This window comes from Larus michahellis, chromosome 3, assembly GCF_964199755.1.
Source record: "Larus michahellis chromosome 3, bLarMic1.1, whole genome shotgun sequence".
Classification (NCBI taxonomy): domain Eukaryota; kingdom Metazoa; phylum Chordata; class Aves; order Charadriiformes; family Laridae; genus Larus; species Larus michahellis.
In genome coordinates this window covers 3,669,628-3,687,847 of record NC_133898.1, presented here as the reverse complement: position 1 = coordinate 3,687,847, position 18,220 = coordinate 3,669,628, and positions in this window count along the sequence as shown.

The window sequence follows — 18,220 nt, the reverse complement described above, 5'->3', positions numbered from 1 at the left end:
AGACACTGAGAACGAGCTCGACAACTCCCTCTTGGCACTTTCCCTGTAGGAGATACCGCAAGACGTTTCTGTATATTGGGCACAGCGCTCTGCAGGCTGTTAGCAGAGACTTTCCCGGGACAGTAAAACCCGACATCAGAGACACTGAGAAGAAGCCCCAATGTTCCTTCCAGGCATTTTCAGTGTGGGTGCCTTCTCCACGTGGTTCCTGGTTTCAGTGCAGCTCTGAAGAGAATGTTAGCAAAGAGGTAACCGGGACAGTGAAAACAGTACTCAAAGACAGGGAGAGCAAGCTCTCTCTTGGCGCTTTGGATGTGGGACATACAGCGAGATGTTTGCTGCTTTTACATTTGGCTCTTGGGAGATTTGCAGCACAAAGCTATCTAGTTGATTTGAAGCAGTTCCGAGAAAGTCTAAACATAATCGCCACTTTTCCCTCCTGGCACTTTCCATGTGGGAGATATAGCAGGATGTATATTGGTTTTGAGGAACTGCCCGCAGACAGTGTAGGCAGAAAAGTTCCTGGCTCCTCGAATGCCGTTCCTGGAGACACTGCGATCAATGTGGGAGATATGTCAAGATGTGTGTTGGTTTTGAGGACGGCTCTCTGGAGAGTCTTAGCAAAGAGGTAACACGGATAATCAGAGCAATTCTCAGAGACACTGAGAACAGCTATACAATTCGCTTTGGGCCCTTTGCTTGTTTTACGTATAACAAGACGTTTATGGATTTTGAGGAGAACTCCTGGAGGGTGTAGAAGAAAAAGTTGGTGGCACACTGAATGCCGTTATTGGAGACACTGAGAAACAAGCCCTACAATTCCCTCCTGGCTCTTTCCATGTTGGAGGTACAGCAAGAAGAGTGTTGGTTGGTTTTGTGCCTAGCTTTATGGCGAGAGTAGGCAGAGAGAGAATTAGGTGACTTGAAGCAGTTCCTATCGAGTCCAAGAATAGTCCCCACCTTTCCCTGCTGGCACTTTCCATGTGGAGATAGGTCTTGATATGTGCTTTGCTTTTGAGCACAACTCTCTCGAGAGAATGTTAGCAAAGAGGTAACGGGGAGAGTAGAAAGCAGTACTCAAAGACAGGGAGAACAAGCTCTACATTTCCCACCTGGCACTTCCCATGTAGCAGGTATAGCAGGAGGTATATTGCTTTTGAGGACAACTCAATGGACAGTGTAGGGAGAAAAGTTCCTGGCTCATTGAATGCCCTTCCTGGAGACCCTGCGATCAATGAGGGAGATATGTCAAGATGTGTGTTGGTTTTGAGGACGGCTCTCTGGAGAGTCTTAGCAAAGAGGTCACACGGATAATCAGAGCAATTCTCAGAGACACTGAGAACGAGCTCGACAATTCCCTCTTGGCACTTTCCCTGTAGGAGATACCGCAAGACGTTTCTGTATATTGGGCACGGCGCTCTGCAGGGTGTTAGCAGAGACTTTCCCGGGACAGTAAAACCCGACATCAGAGACACTGAGAAGAAGCCCCAATGTTCCTTCCAGGCATTTTCAGTGTGGGTGCCTTCTCCACGTGGTTCCTGGTTTCAGTGCAGCTCTGAAGAGAATGTTAGCAAAGAGGTAACCGGGACAGTGAAAACAGTACTCAAAGACAGGGAGAGCAAGCTCTCTCTTGGCGCTTTGGATGTGGGACATACAGCGAGATGTTTGCTGCTTTTACATTTGGCTCTTGGGAGATTTGCAGCACAAAGCTATCTAGTTGATTTGAAGCAGTTCCGAGAAAGTCTAAACATAATCGCCACTTTTCCCTCCTGGCACTTTCCATGTGGGAGATATAGCAGGATGTAGATTGGTTTTGAGGAACTGCCCGCAGACAGTGTAGGCAGAAAAGTTCCTGGCTCCTCGAATGCCGTTCCTGGAGACACTGCGATCAATGTGGGAGATATGTCAAGATGTGTGTTGGTTTTGAGGACGGCTCTCTGGAGAGTCTTAGCAAAGAGGTAACACGGATAATCAGAGCAATTCTCAGAGACACTGAGAACAGCTATACAATTCGCTTTGGGCCCTTTGCTTGTTTTACGTATAACAAGACGTTTATGGATTTTGAGGAGAACTCCTGGAGGGTGTAGAAGAAAAAGTTGGTGGCACACTGAATGCCGTTATTGGAGACACTGAGAAACAAGCCCTACAATTCCCTCCTGGCTCTTTCCATGTTGGAGGTACAGCAAGAAGAGTGTTGGTTGGTTTTGTGCCTAGCTTTATGGCGAGAGTAGGCAGAGAGAGAATTAGGTGACTTGAAGCAGTTCCTATCGAGTCCAAGAATAGTCCCCACCTTTCCCTGCTGGCACTTTCCATGTGGAGATAGGTCTTGATATGTGCTTTGCTTTTGAGCACAACTCTCTCGAGAGAATGTTAGCAAAGAGGTAACGGGGAGAGTAGAAAGCAGTACTCAAAGACAGGGAGAACAAGCTCTACATTTCCCACCTGGCACTTCCCATGTAGCAGGTATAGCAGGAGGTATATTGCTTTTGAGGACAACTCAATGGACAGTGTAGGGAGAAAAGTTCCTGGCTCATTGAATGCCCTTCCTGGAGACCCTGCGATCAATGAGGGAGATATGTCAAGATGTGTGTTGGTTTTGAGGACGGCTCTCTGGAGAGTCTTAGCAAAGAGGTCACACGGATAATCAGAGCAATTCTCAGAGACACTGAGAACGAGCTCGACAATTCCCTCTTGGCACTTTCCCTGTAGGAGATACCGCAAGACGTTTCTGTATATTGGGCACGGCGCTCTGCAGGGTGTTAGCAGAGACTTTCCCGGGACAGTAAAACCCGACATCAGAGACACTGAGAAGAAGCCCCAATGTTCCTTCCAGGCATTTTCAGTGTGGGTGCCTTCTCCACGTGGTTCCTGGTTTCAGTGCAGCTCTGAAGAGAATGTTAGCAAAGAGGTAACCGGGACAGTGAAAACAGTACTCAAAGACAGGGAGAGCAAGCTCTCTCTTGGCGCTTTGGATGTGGGACATACAGCGAGATGTTTGCTGCTTTTACATTTGGCTCTTGGGAGATTTGCAGCACAAAGCTATCTAGTTGATTTGAAGCAGTTCCGAGAAAGTCTAAACATAATCGCCACTTTTCCCTCCTGGCACTTTCCATGTGGGAGATATAGCAGGATGTATATTGGTTTTGAGGAACTGCCCGCAGACAGTGTAGGCAGAAAAGTTCCTGGCTCCTCGAATGCCGTTCCTGGAGACACTGCGATCAATGTGGGAGATATGTCAAGATGTGTGTTGGTTTTGAGGACGGCTCTCTGGAGAGTCTTAGCAAAGAGGTAACACGGATAATCAGAGCAATTCTCAGAGACACTGAGAACAGCTATACAATTCGCTTTGGGCCCTTTGCTTGTTTTACGTATAACAAGACGTTTATGGATTTTGAGGAGAACTCCTGGAGGGTGTAGAAGAAAAAGTTGGTGGCACACTGAATGCCGTTATTGGAGACACTGAGAAACAAGCCCTACAATTCCCTCCTGGCTCTTTCCATGTTGGAGGTACAGCAAGAAGAGTGTTGGTTGGTTTTGTGCCTAGCTTTATGGCGAGAGTAGGCAGAGAGAGAATTAGGTGACTTGAAGCAGTTCCTATCGAGTCCAAGAATAGTCCCCACCTTTCCCTGCTGGCACTTTCCATGTGGAGATAGGTCTTGATATGTGCTTTGCTTTTGAGCACAACTCTCTCTCGAGAATGTTAGCAAAGAGGTAACGGGGAGAGTAGAAAGCAGTACTCAAAGACAGGGAGAACAAGCTCTACATTTCCCACCTGGCACTTCCCATGTAGCAGGTATAGCAGGATGTATATTGCTTTTGAGGACAACTCAATGGACAGTGTAGGGAGAAAAGTTCCTGGCTCATTGAATGCCGTTCCTGGAGACCCTGCGATCAATGAGGGAGATATGTCAAGATGTGTGTTGGTTTTGAGGACGGCTCTCTGGAGAGTCTTAGCAAAGAGGTCACACGGATAATCAGAGCAATTCTCAGAGACACTGAGAACGAGCCCGACAATTCCCTCTTGGCACTTTCCCTGTAGGAGATACCGCAAGACGTTTCTGTATATTGGGCACGGCGCTCTGCAGGGTGTTAGCAGAGACTTTCCCGGGACAGTAAAACCCGACATCAGAGACACTGAGAAGAAGCCCCAATGTTCCTTCCAGGCATTTTCAGTGTGGGTGCCTTCTCCACGTGGTTCCTGGTTTCAGTGCAGCTCTGAAGAGAATGTTAGCAAAGAGGTAACCGGGACAGTGAAAACAGTACTCAAAGACAGGGAGAGCAAGCTCTCTCTTGGCGCTTTGGATGTGGGACATACAGCGAGATGTTTGCTGCTTTTACATTTGGCTCTTGGGAGATTTGCAGCACAAAGCTATCTAGTTGATTTGAAGCAGTTCCGAGAAAGTCTAAACATAATCGCCGCTTTTCCCTCCTGGCACTTTCCATGTGGGAGATATAGCAGGATGTAGATTGGTTTTGAGGAACTGCCCGCAGACAGTGTAGGCAGAAAAGTTCCTGGCTCCTCGAATGCCGTTCCTGGAGACACTGCGATCAATGTGGGAGATATGTCAAGATGTGTGTTGGTTTTGAGGACGGCTCTCTGGAGAGTCTTAGCAAAGAGGTAACACGGATAATCAGAGCAATTCTCAGAGACACTGAGAACAGCTATACAATTCGCTTTGGGCCCTTTGCTTGTTTTACGTATAACAAGACGTTTATGGATTTTGAGGAGAACTCCTGGAGGGTGTAGAAGAAAAAGTTGGTGGCACACTGAATGCCGTTATTGGAGACACTGAGAAACAAGCCCTACAATTCCCTCCTGGCTCTTTCCATGTTGGAGGTACAGCAAGAAGAGTGTTGGTTGGTTTTGTGCCTAGCTTTATGGCGAGAGTAGGCAGAGAGAGAATTAGGTGACTTGAAGCAGTTCCTATCGAGTCCAAGAATAGTCCCCACCTTTCCCTGCTGGCACTTTCCATGTGGAGATATGTCTTGATATGTGCTTTGCTTTTGAGCACAACTCTCTCTCGAGAATGTTAGCAAAGAGGTAACGGGGAGAGTAGAAAGCAGTACTCAAAGACAGGGAGAACAAGCTCTACATTTCCCACCTGGCACTTCCCATGTAGCAGGTATAGCAGGATGTATATTGCTTTTGAGGACAACTCAATGGACAGTGTAGGGAGAAAAGTTCCTGGCTCATTGAATGCCGTTCCTGGAGACCCTGCGATCAATGAGGGAGATATGTCAAGATGTGTGTTGGTTTTGAGGACGGCTCTCTGGAGAGTCTTAGCAAAGAGGTCACACGGATAATCAGAGCAATTCTCAGAGACACTGAGAACGAGCTCGACAACTCCCTCTTGGCACTTTCCCTGTAGGAGATACCGCAAGACGTTTCTGTATATTGGGCACAGCGCTCTGCAGGCTGTTAGCAGAGACTTTCCCGGGACAGTAAAACCCGACATCAGAGACACTGAGAAGAAGCCCCAATGTTCCTTCCAGGCATTTTCAGTGTGGGTGCCTTCTCCACGTGGTTCCTGGTTTCAGTGCAGCTCTGAAGAGAATGTTAGCAAAGAGGTAACCGGGACAGTGAAAACAGTACTCAAAGACAGGGAGAGCAAGCTCTCTCTTGGCGCTTTGGATGTGGGACATACAGCGAGATGTTTGCTGCTTTTACATTTGGCTCTTGGGAGATTTGCAGCACAAAGCTATCTAGTTGATTTGAAGCAGTTCCGAGAAAGTCTAAACATAATCGCCACTTTTCCCTCCTGGCACTTTCCATGTGGGAGATATAGCAGGATGTATATTGGTTTTGAGGAACTGCCCGCAGACAGTGTAGGCAGAAAAGTTCCTGGCTCCTCGAATGCCGTTCCTGGAGACACTGCGATCAATGTGGGAGATATGTCAAGATGTGTGTTGGTTTTGAGGACGGCTCTCTGGAGAGTCTTAGCAAAGAGGTCACACGGATAATCAGAGCAATTCTCAGAGACACTGAGAACAGCTATACAATTCGCTTTGGGCCCTTTGCTTGTTTTACGTATAACAAGACGTTTATGGATTTTGAGGAGAACTCCTGGAGGGTGTAGAAGAAAAAGTTGGTGGCACACTGAATGCCGTTATTGGAGACACTGAGAAACAAGCCCTCCAATTCCCTCCTGGCTCTTTCCATGTTGGAGGTACAGCAAGAAGAGTGTTGGTTGGTTTTGTGCCTAGCTTTATGGCGAGAGTAGGCAGAGAGAGAATTAGGTGACTTGAAGCAGTTCCTATCGAGTCCAAGAATAGTCCCCACCTTTCCCTGCTGGCACTTTCCATGTGGAGATAGGTCTTGATATGTGCTTTGCTTTTGAGCACAACTCTCTCGAGAGAATGTTAGCAAAGAGGTAACGGGGAGAGTAGAAAGCAGTACTCAAAGACAGGGAGAACAAGCTCTACATTTCCCACCTGGCACTTCCCATGTAGCAGGTATAGCAGGATGTATATTGCTTTTGAGGACAACTCAATGGACAGTGTAGGGAGAAAAGTTCCTGGCTCATTGAATGCCCTTCCTGGAGACCCTGCGATCAATGAGGGAGATATGTCAAGATGTGTGTTGGTTTTGAGGACGGCTCTCTGGAGAGTCTTAGCAAAGAGGTCACACGGATAATCAGAGCAATTCTCAGAGACACTGAGAACGAGCTCGACAACTCCCTCTTGGCACTTTCCCTGTAGGAGATACCGCAAGACGTTTCTGTATATTGGGCACAGCGCTCTGCAGGCTGTTAGCAGAGACTTTCCCGGGACAGTAAAACCCGACATCAGAGACACTGAGAAGAAGCCCCAATGTTCCTTCCAGGCATTTTCAGTGTGGGTGCCTTCTCCACGTGGTTCCTGGTTTCAGTGCAGCTCTGAAGAGAATGTTAGCAAAGAGGTAACCGGGACAGTGAAAACAGTACTCAAAGACAGGGAGAGCAAGCTCTCTCTTGGCGCTTTGGATGTGGGACATACAGCGAGATGTTTGCTGCTTTTACATTTGGCTCTTGGGAGATTTGCAGCACAAAGCTATCTAGTTGATTTGAAGCAGTTCCGAGAAAGTCTAAACATAATCGCCACTTTTCCCTCCTGGCACTTTCCATGTGGGAGATATAGCAGGATGTATATTGGTTTTGAGGAACTGCCCGCAGACAGTGTAGGCAGAAAAGTTCCTGGCTCCTCGAATGCCGTTCCTGGAGACACTGCGATCAATGTGGGAGATATGTCAAGATGTGTGTTGGTTTTGAGGACGGCTCTCTGGAGAGTCTTAGCAAAGAGGTAACACGGATAATCAGAGCAATTCTCAGAGACACTGAGAACAGCTATACAATTCGCTTTGGGCCCTTTGCTTGTTTTACGTATAACAAGACGTTTATGGATTTTGAGGAGAACTCCTGGAGGGTGTAGAAGAAAAAGTTGGTGGCACACTGAATGCCGTTATTGGAGACACTGAGAAACAAGCCCTACAATTCCCTCCTGGCTCTTTCCATGTTGGAGGTACAGCAAGAAGAGTGTTGGTTGGTTTTGTGCCTAGCTTTATGGCGAGAGTAGGCAGAGAGAGAATTAGGTGACTTGAAGCAGTTCCTATCGAGTCCAAGAATAGTCCCCACCTTTCCCTGCTGGCACTTTCCATGTGGAGATAGGTCTTGATATGTGCTTTGCTTTTGAGCACAACTCTCTCTCGAGAATGTTAGCAAAGAGGTAACGGGGAGAGTAGAAAGCAGTACTCAAAGACAGGGAGAACAAGCTCTACATTTCCCACCTGGCACTTCCCATGTAGCAGGTATAGCAGGAGGTATATTGCTTTTGAGGACAACTCAATGGACAGTGTAGGGAGAAAAGTTCCTGGCTCATTGAATGCCGTTCCTGGAGACCCTGCGATCAATGAGGGAGATATGTCAAGATGTGTGTTGGTTTTGAGGACGGCTCTCTGGAGAGTCTTAGCAAAGAGGTCACACGGATAATCAGAGCAATTCTCAGAGACACTGAGAACGAGCTCGACAATTCCCTCTTGGCACTTTCCCTGTAGGAGATACCGCAAGACGTTTCTGTATATTGGGCACGGCGCTCTGCAGGGTGTTAGCAGAGACTTTCCCGGGACAGTAAAACCCGACATCAGAGACACTGAGAAGAAGCCCCAATGTTCCTTCCAGGCATTTTCAGTGTGGGTGCCTTCTCCACGTGGTTCCTGGTTTCAGTGCAGCTCTGAAGAGAATGTTAGCAAAGAGGTAACCGGGACAGTGAAAACAGTACTCAAAGACAGGGAGAGCAAGCTCTCTCTTGGCGCTTTGGATGTGGGACATACAGCGAGATGTTTGCTGCTTTTACATTTGGCTCTTGGGAGATTTGCAGCACAAAGCTATCTAGTTGATTTGAAGCAGTTCCGAGAAAGTCTAAACATAATCGCCACTTTTCCCTCCTGGCACTTTCCATGTGGGAGATATAGCAGGATGTAGATTGGTTTTGAGGAACTGCCCGCAGACAGTGTAGGCAGAAAAGTTCCTGGCTCCTCGAATGCCGTTCCTGGAGACACTGCGATCAATGTGGGAGATATGTCAAGATGTGTGTTGGTTTTGAGGACGGCTCTCTGGAGAGTCTTAGCAAAGAGGTAACACGGATAATCAGAGCAATTCTCAGAGACACTGAGAACAGCTATACAATTCGCTTTGGGCCCTTTGCTTGTTTTACGTATAACAAGACGTTTATGGATTTTGAGGAGAACTCCTGGAGGGTGTAGAAGAAAAAGTTGGTGGCACACTGAATGCCGTTATTGGAGACACTGAGAAACAAGCCCTACAATTCCCTCCTGGCTCTTTCCATGTTGGAGGTACAGCAAGAAGAGTGTTGGTTGGTTTTGTGCCTAGCTTTATGGCGAGAGTAGGCAGAGAGAGAATTAGGTGACTTGAAGCAGTTCCTATCGAGTCCAAGAATAGTCCCCACCTTTCCCTGCTGGCACTTTCCATGTGGAGATAGGTCTTGATATGTGCTTTGCTTTTGAGCACAACTCTCTCTCGAGAATGTTAGCAAAGAGGTAACGGGGAGAGTAGAAAGCAGTACTCAAAGACAGGGAGAACAAGCTCTACATTTCCCACCTGGCACTTCCCATGTAGCAGGTATAGCAGGATGTATATTGCTTTTGAGGACAACTCAATGGACAGTGTAGGGAGAAAAGTTCCTGGCTCATTGAATGCCGTTCCTGGAGACCCTGCGATCAATGAGGGAGATATGTCAAGATGTGTGTTGGTTTTGAGGACGGCTCTCTGGAGAGTCTTAGCAAAGAGGTCACACGGATAATCAGAGCAATTCTCAGAGACACTGAGAACGAGCTCGACAATTCCCTCTTGGCACTTTCCCTGTAGGAGATACCGCAAGACGTTTCTGTATATTGGGCACGGCGCTCTGCAGGGTGTTAGCAGAGACTTTCCCGGGACAGTAAAACCCGACATCAGAGACACTGAGAAGAAGCCCCAATGTTCCTTCCAGGCATTTTCAGTGTGGGTGCCTTCTCCACGTGGTTCCTGGTTTCAGTGCAGCTCTGAAGAGAATGTTAGCAAAGAGGTAACCGGGACAGTGAAAACAGTACTCAAAGACAGGGAGAGCAAGCTCTCTCTTGGCGCTTTGGATGTGGGACATACAGCGAGATGTTTGCTGCTTTTACATTTGGCTCTTGGGAGATTTGCAGCACAAAGCTATCTAGTTGATTTGAAGCAGTTCCGAGAAAGTCTAAACATAATCGCCACTTTTCCCTCCTGGCACTTTCCATGTGGGAGATATAGCAGGATGTAGATTGGTTTTGAGGAACTGCCCGCAGACAGTGTAGGCAGAAAAGTTCCTGGCTCCTCGAATGCCGTTCCTGGAGACACTGCGATCAATGTGGGAGATATGTCAAGATGTGTGTTGGTTTTGAGGACGGCTCTCTGGAGAGTCTTAGCAAAGAGGTAACACGGATAATCAGAGCAATTCTCAGAGACACTGAGAACAGCTATACAATTCGCTTTGGGCCCTTTGCTTGTTTTACGTATAACAAGACGTTTATGGATTTTGAGGAGAACTCCTGGAGGGTGTAGAAGAAAAAGTTGGTGGCACACTGAATGCCGTTATTGGAGACACTGAGAAACAAGCCCTACAATTCCCTCCTGGCTCTTTCCATGTTGGAGGTACAGCAAGAAGAGTGTTGGTTGGTTTTGTGCCTAGCTTTATGGCGAGAGTAGGCAGAGAGAGAATTAGGTGACTTGAAGCAGTTCCTATCGAGTCCAAGAATAGTCCCCACCTTTCCCTGCTGGCACTTTCCATGTGGAGATAGGTCTTGATATGTGCTTTGCTTTTGAGCACAACTCTCTCTCGAGAATGTTAGCAAAGAGGTAACGGGGAGAGTAGAAAGCAGTACTCAAAGACAGGGAGAACAAGCTCTACATTTCCCACCTGGCACTTCCCATGTAGCAGGTATAGCAGGATGTATATTGCTTTTGAGGACAACTCAATGGACAGTGTAGGGAGAAAAGTTCCTGGCTCATTGAATGCCGTTCCTGGAGACCCTGCGATCAATGAGGGAGATATGTCAAGATGTGTGTTGGTTTTGAGGACGGCTCTCTGGAGAGTCTTAGCAAAGAGGTCACACGGATAATCAGAGCAATTCTCAGAGACACTGAGAACGAGCTCGACAATTCCCTCTTGGCACTTTCCCTGTAGGAGATACCGCAAGACGTTTCTGTATATTGGGCACGGCGCTCTGCAGGGTGTTAGCAGAGACTTTCCCGGGACAGTAAAACCCGACATCAGAGACACTGAGAAGAAGCCCCAATGTTCCTTCCAGGCATTTTCAGTGTGGGTGCCTTCTCCACGTGGTTCCTGGTTTCAGTGCAGCTCTGAAGAGAATGTTAGCAAAGAGGTAACCGGGACAGTGAAAACAGTACTCAAAGACAGGGAGAGCAAGCTCTCTCTTGGCGCTTTGGATGTGGGACATACAGCGAGATGTTTGCTGCTTTTACATTTGGCTCTTGGGAGATTTGCAGCACAAAGCTATCTAGTTGATTTGAAGCAGTTCCGAGAAAGTCTAAACATAATCGCCACTTTTCCCTCCTGGCACTTTCCATGTGGGAGATATAGCAGGATGTATATTGGTTTTGAGGAACTGCCCGCAGACAGTGTAGGCAGAAAAGTTCCTGGCTCCTCGAATGCCGTTCCTGGAGACACTGCGATCAATGTGGGAGATATGTCAAGATGTGTGTTGGTTTTGAGGACGGCTCTCTGGAGAGTCTTAGCAAAGAGGTAACACGGATAATCAGAGCAATTCTCAGAGACACTGAGAACAGCTATACAATTCGCTTTGGGCCCTTTGCTTGTTTTACGTATAACAAGACGTTTATGGATTTTGAGGAGAACTCCTGGAGGGTGTAGAAGAAAAAGTTGGTGGCACACTGAATGCCGTTATTGGAGACACTGAGAAACAAGCCCTACAATTCCCTCCTGGCTCTTTCCATGTTGGAGGTACAGCAAGAAGAGTGTTGGTTGGTTTTGTGCCTAGCTTTATGGCGAGAGTAGGCAGAGAGAGAATTAGGTGACTTGAAGCAGTTCCTATCGAGTCCAAGAATAGTCCCCACCTTTCCCTGCTGGCACTTTCCATGTGGAGATAGGTCTTGATATGTGCTTTGCTTTTGAGGACAACTCTCTCGAGAGAATGTTAGCAAAGAGGTAACGGGGAGAGTAGAAAGCAGTACTCAAAGACAGGGAGAACAAGCTCTACATTTCCCACCTGGCACTTCCCATGTAGCAGGTATAGCAGGATGTATATTGCTTTTGAGGACAACTCAATGGACAGTGTAGGGAGAAAAGTTCCTGGCTCATTGAATGCCGTTCCTGGAGACCCTGCGATCAATGAGGGAGATATGTCAAGATGTGTGTTGGTTTTGAGGACGGCTCTCTGGAGAGTCTTAGCAAAGAGGTCACACGGATAATCAGAGCAATTCTCAGAGACACTGAGAACGAGCTCGACAACTCCCTCTTGGCACTTTCCCTGTAGGAGATACCGCAAGACGTTTCTGTATATTGGGCACAGCGCTCTGCAGGCTGTTAGCAGAGACTTTCCCGGGACAGTAAAACCCGACATCAGAGACACTGAGAAGAAGCCCCAATGTTCCTTCCAGGCATTTTCAGTGTGGGTGCCTTCTCCACGTGGTTCCTGGTTTCAGTGCAGCTCTGAAGAGAATGTTAGCAAAGAGGTAACCGGGACAGTGAAAACAGTACTCAAAGACAGGGAGAGCAAGCTCTCTCTTGGCGCTTTGGATGTGGGACATACAGCGAGATGTTTGCTGCTTTTACATTTGGCTCTTGGGAGATTTGCAGCACAAAGCTATCTAGTTGATTTGAAGCAGTTCCGAGAAAGTCTAAACATAATCGCCACTTTTCCCTCCTGGCACTTTCCATGTGGGAGATATAGCAGGATGTATATTGGTTTTGAGGAACTGCCCGCAGACAGTGTAGGCAGAAAAGTTCCTGGCTCCTCGAATGCCGTTCCTGGAGACACTGCGATCAATGTGGGAGATATGTCAAGATGTGTGTTGGTTTTGAGGACGGCTCTCTGGAGAGTCTTAGCAAAGAGGTAACACGGATAATCAGAGCAATTCTCAGAGACACTGAGAACAGCTATACAATTCGCTTTGGGCCCTTTGCTTGTTTTACGTATAACAAGACGTTTATGGATTTTGAGGAGAACTCCTGGAGGGTGTAGAAGAAAAAGTTGGTGGCACACTGAATGCCGTTATTGGAGACACTGAGAAACAAGCCCTACAATTCCCTCCTGGCTCTTTCCATGTTGGAGGTACAGCAAGAAGAGTGTTGGTTGGTTTTGTGCCTAGCTTTATGGCGAGAGTAGGCAGAGAGAGAATTAGGTGACTTGAAGCAGTTCCTATCGAGTCCAAGAATAGTCCCCACCTTTCCCTGCTGGCACTTTCCATGTGGAGATAGGTCTTGATATGTGCTTTGCTTTTGAGGACAACTCTCTCGAGAGAATGTTAGCAAAGAGGTAACGGGGAGAGTAGAAAGCAGTACTCAAAGACAGGGAGAACAAGCTCTACATTTCCCACCTGGCACTTCCCATGTAGCAGGTATAGCAGGATGTATATTGCTTTTGAGGACAACTCAATGGACAGTGTAGGGAGAAAAGTTCCTGGCTCATTGAATGCCGTTCCTGGAGACCCTGCGATCAATGAGGGAGATATGTCAAGATGTGTGTTGGTTTTGAGGACGGCTCTCTGGAGAGTCTTAGCAAAGAGGTCACACGGATAATCAGAGCAATTCTCAGAGACACTGAGAACGAGCTCGACAACTCCCTCTTGGCACTTTCCCTGTAGGAGATACCGCAAGACGTTTCTGTATATTGGGCACAGCGCTCTGCAGGCTGTTAGCAGAGACTTTCCCGGGACAGTAAAACCCGACATCAGAGACACTGAGAAGAAGCCCCAATGTTCCTTCCAGGCATTTTCAGTGTGGGTGCCTTCTCCACGTGGTTCCTGGTTTCAGTGCAGCTCTGAAGAGAATGTTAGCAAAGAGGTAACCGGGACAGTGAAAACAGTACTCAAAGACAGGGAGAGCAAGCTCTCTCTTGGCGCTTTGGATGTGGGACATACAGCGAGATGTTTGCTGCTTTTACATTTGGCTCTTGGGAGATTTGCAGCACAAAGCTATCTAGTTGATTTGAAGCAGTTCCGAGAAAGTCTAAACATAATCGCCACTTTTCCCTCCTGGCACTTTCCATGTGGGAGATATAGCAGGATGTATATTGGTTTTGAGGAACTGCCCGCAGACAGTGTAGGCAGAAAAGTTCCTGGCTCCTCGAATGCCGTTCCTGGAGACACTGCGATCAATGTGGGAGATATGTCAAGATGTGTGTTGGTTTTGAGGACGGCTCTCTGGAGAGTCTTAGCAAAGAGGTAACACGGATAATCAGAGCAATTCTCAGAGACACTGAGAACAGCTATACAATTCGCTTTGGGCCCTTTGCTTGTTTTACGTATAACAAGACGTTTATGGATTTTGAGGAGAACTCCTGGAGGGTGTAGAAGAAAAAGTTGGTGGCACACTGAATGCCGTTATTGGAGACACTGAGAAACAAGCCCTACAATTCCCTCCTGGCTCTTTCCATGTTGGAGGTACAGCAAGAAGAGTGTTGGTTGGTTTTGTGCCTAGCTTTATGGCGAGAGTAGGCAGAGAGAGAATTAGGTGACTTGAAGCAGTTCCTATCGAGTCCAAGAATAGTCCCCACCTTTCCCTGCTGGCACTTTCCATGTGGAGATAGGTCTTGATATGTGCTTTGCTTTTGAGCACAACTCTCTCTCGAGAATGTTAGCAAAGAGGTAACGGGGAGAGTAGAAAGCAGTACTCAAAGACAGGGAGAACAAGCTCTACATTTCCCACCTGGCACTTCCCATGTAGCAGGTATAGCAGGATGTATATTGCTTTTGAGGACAACTCAATGGACAGTGTAGGGAGAAAAGTTCCTGGCTCATTGAATGCCGTTCCTGGAGACCCTGCGATCAATGAGGGAGATATGTCAAGATGTGTGTTGGTTTTGAGGACGGCTCTCTGGAGAGTCTTAGCAAAGAGGTCACACGGATAATCAGAGCAATTCTCAGAGACACTGAGAACGAGCTCGACAATTCCCTCTTGGCACTTTCCCTGTAGGAGATACCGCAAGACGTTTCTGTATATTGGGCACGGCGCTCTGCAGGGTGTTAGCAGAGACTTTCCCGGGACAGTAAAACCCGACATCAGAGACACTGAGAAGAAGCCCCAATGTTCCTTCCAGGCATTTTCAGTGTGGGTGCCTTCTCCACGTGGTTCCTGGTTTCAGTGCAGCTCTGAAGAGAATGTTAGCAAAGAGGTAACCGGGACAGTGAAAACAGTACTCAAAGACAGGGAGAGCAAGCTCTCTCTTGGCGCTTTGGATGTGGGACATACAGCGAGATGTTTGCTGCTTTTACATTTGGCTCTTGGGAGATTTGCAGCACAAAGCTATCTAGTTGATTTGAAGCAGTTCCGAGAAAGTCTAAACATAATCGCCACTTTTCCCTCCTGGCACTTTCCATGTGGGAGATATAGCAGGATGTATATTGGTTTTGAGGAACTGCCCGCAGACAGTGTAGGCAGAAAAGTTCCTGGCTCCTCGAATGCCGTTCCTGGAGACACTGCGATCAATGTGGGAGATATGTCAAGATGTGTGTTGGTTTTGAGGACGGCTCTCTGGAGAGTCTTAGCAAAGAGGTAACACGGATAATCAGAGCAATTCTCAGAGACACTGAGAACAGCTATACAATTCGCTTTGGGCCCTTTGCTTGTTTTACGTATAACAAGACGTTTATGGATTTTGAGGAGAACTCCTGGAGGGTGTAGAAGAAAAAGTTGGTGGCACACTGAATGCCGTTATTGGAGACACTGAGAAACAAGCCCTACAATTCCCTCCTGGCTCTTTCCATGTTGGAGGTACAGCAAGAAGAGTGTTGGTTGGTTTTGTGCCTAGCTTTATGGCGAGAGTAGGCAGAGAGAGAATTAGGTGACTTGAAGCAGTTCCTATCGAGTCCAAGAATAGTCCCCACCTTTCCCTGCTGGCACTTTCCATGTGGAGATAGGTCTTGATATGTGCTTTGCTTTTGAGCACAACTCTCTCGAGAGAATGTTAGCAAAGAGGTAACGGGGAGAGTAGAAAGCAGTACTCAAAGACAGGGAGAACAAGCTCTACATTTCCCACCTGGCACTTCCCATGTAGCAGGTATAGCAGGATGTATATTGCTTTTGAGGACAACTCAATGGACAGTGTAGGGAGAAAAGTTCCTGGCTCATTGAATGCCGTTCCTGGAGACCCTGCGATCAATGAGGGAGATATGTCAAGATGTGTGTTGGTTTTGAGGACGGCTCTCTGGAGAGTCTTAGCAAAGAGGTCACACGGATAATCAGAGCAATTCTCAGAGACACTGAGAACGAGCTCGACAACTCCCTCTTGGCACTTTCCCTGTAGGAGATACCGCAAGACGTTTCTGTATATTGGGCACAGCGCTCTGCAGGCTGTTAGCAGAGACTTTCCCGGGACAGTAAAACCCGACATCAGAGACACTGAGAAGAAGCCCCAATGTTCCTTCCAGGCATTTTCAGTGTGGGTGCCTTCTCCACGTGGTTCCTGGTTTCAGTGCAGCTCTGAAGAGAATGTTAGCAAAGAGGTAACCAGGACAGTGAAAACAGTACTCAAAGACAGGGAGAGCAAGCTCTCTCTTGGCGCTTTGGATGTGGGACATACAGCGAGATGTTTGCTGCTTTTACATTTGGCTCTTGGGAGATTTGCAGCACAAAGCTATCTAGTTGATTTGAAGCAGTTCCGAGAAAGTCTAAACATAATCGCCACTTTTCCCTCCTGGCACTTTCCATGTGGGAGATATAGCAGGATGTATATTGGTTTTGAGGAACTGCCCGCAGACAGTGTAGGCAGAAAAGTTCCTGGCTCCTCGAATGCCGTTCCTGGAGACACTGCGATCAATGTGGGAGATATGTCAAGATGTGTGTTGGTTTTGAGGACGGCTCTCTGGAGAGTCTTAGCAAAGAGGTAACACGGATAATCAGAGCAATTCTCAGAGACACTGAGAACAGCTATACAATTCGCTTTGGGCCCTTTGCTTGTTTTACGTATAACAAGACGTTTATGGATTTTGAGGAGAACTCCTGGAGGGTGTAGAAGAAAAAGTTGGTGGCACACTGAATGCCGTTATTGGAGACACTGAGAAACAAGCCCTACAATTCCCTCCTGGCTCTTTCCATGTTGGAGGTACAGCAAGAAGAGTGTTGGTTGGTTTTGTGCCTAGCTTTATGGCGAGAGTAGGCAGAGAGAGAATTAGGTGACTTGAAGCAGTTCCTATCGAGTCCAAGAATAGTCCCCACCTTTCCCTGCTGGCACTTTCCATGTGGAGATAGGTCTTGATATGTGCTTTGCTTTTGAGCACAACTCTCTCGAGAGAATGTTAGCAAAGAGGTAACGGGGAGAGTAGAAAGCAGTACTCAAAGACAGGGAGAACAAGCTCTACATTTCCCACCTGGCACTTCCCATGTAGCAGGTATAGCAGGATGTATATTGCTTTTGAGGACAACTCAATGGACAGTGTAGGGAGAAAAGTTCCTGGCTCATTGAATGCCCTTCCTGGAGACCCTGCGATCAATGAGGGAGATATGTCAAGATGTGTGTTGGTTTTGAGGACGGCTCTCTGGAGAGTCTTAGCAAAGAGGTCACACGGATAATCAGAGCAATTCTCAGAGACACTGAGAACGAGCTCGACAACTCCCTCTTGGCACTTTCCCTGTAGGAGATACCGCAAGACGTTTCTGTATATTGGGCACAGCGCTCTGCAGGCTGTTAGCAGAGACTTTCCCGGGACAGTAAAACCCGACATCAGAGACACTGAGAAGAAGCCCCAATGTTCCTTCCAGGCATTTTCAGTGTGGGTGCCTTCTCCACGTGGTTCCTGGTTTCAGTGCAGCTCTGAAGAGAATGTTAGCAAAGAGGTAACCAGGACAGTGAAAACAGTACTCAAAGACAGGGAGAGCAAGCTCTCTCTTGGCGCTTTGGATGTGGGACATACAGCGAGATGTTTGCTGCTTTTACATTTGGCTCTTGGGAGATTTGCAGCACAAAGCTATCTAGTTGATTTGAAGCAGTTCCGAGAAAGTCTAAACATAATCGCCACTTTTCCCTCCTGGCACTTTCCATGTGGGAGATATAGCAGGATGTATATTGGTTTTGAGGAACTGCCCGCAGACAGTGTAGGCAGAAAAGTTCCTGGCTCCTCGAATGCCGTTCCTGGAGACACTGCGATCAATGTGGGAGATATGTCAAGATGTGTGTTGGTTTTGAGGACGGCTCTCTGGAGAGTCTTAGCAAAGAGGTAACACGGATAATCAGAGCAATTCTCAGAGACACTGAGAACAGCTATACAATTCGCTTTGGGCCCTTTGCTTGTTTTACGTATAACAAGACGTTTATGGATTTTGAGGAGAACTCCTGGAGGGTGTAGAAGAAAAAGTTGGTGGCACACTGAATGCCGTTATTGGAGACACTGAGAAACAAGCCCTACAATTCCCTCCTGGCTCTTTCCATGTTGGAGGTACAGCAAGAAGAGTGTTGGTTGGTTTTGTGCCTAGCTTTATGGCGAGAGTAGGCAGAGAGAGAATTAGGTGACTTGAAGCA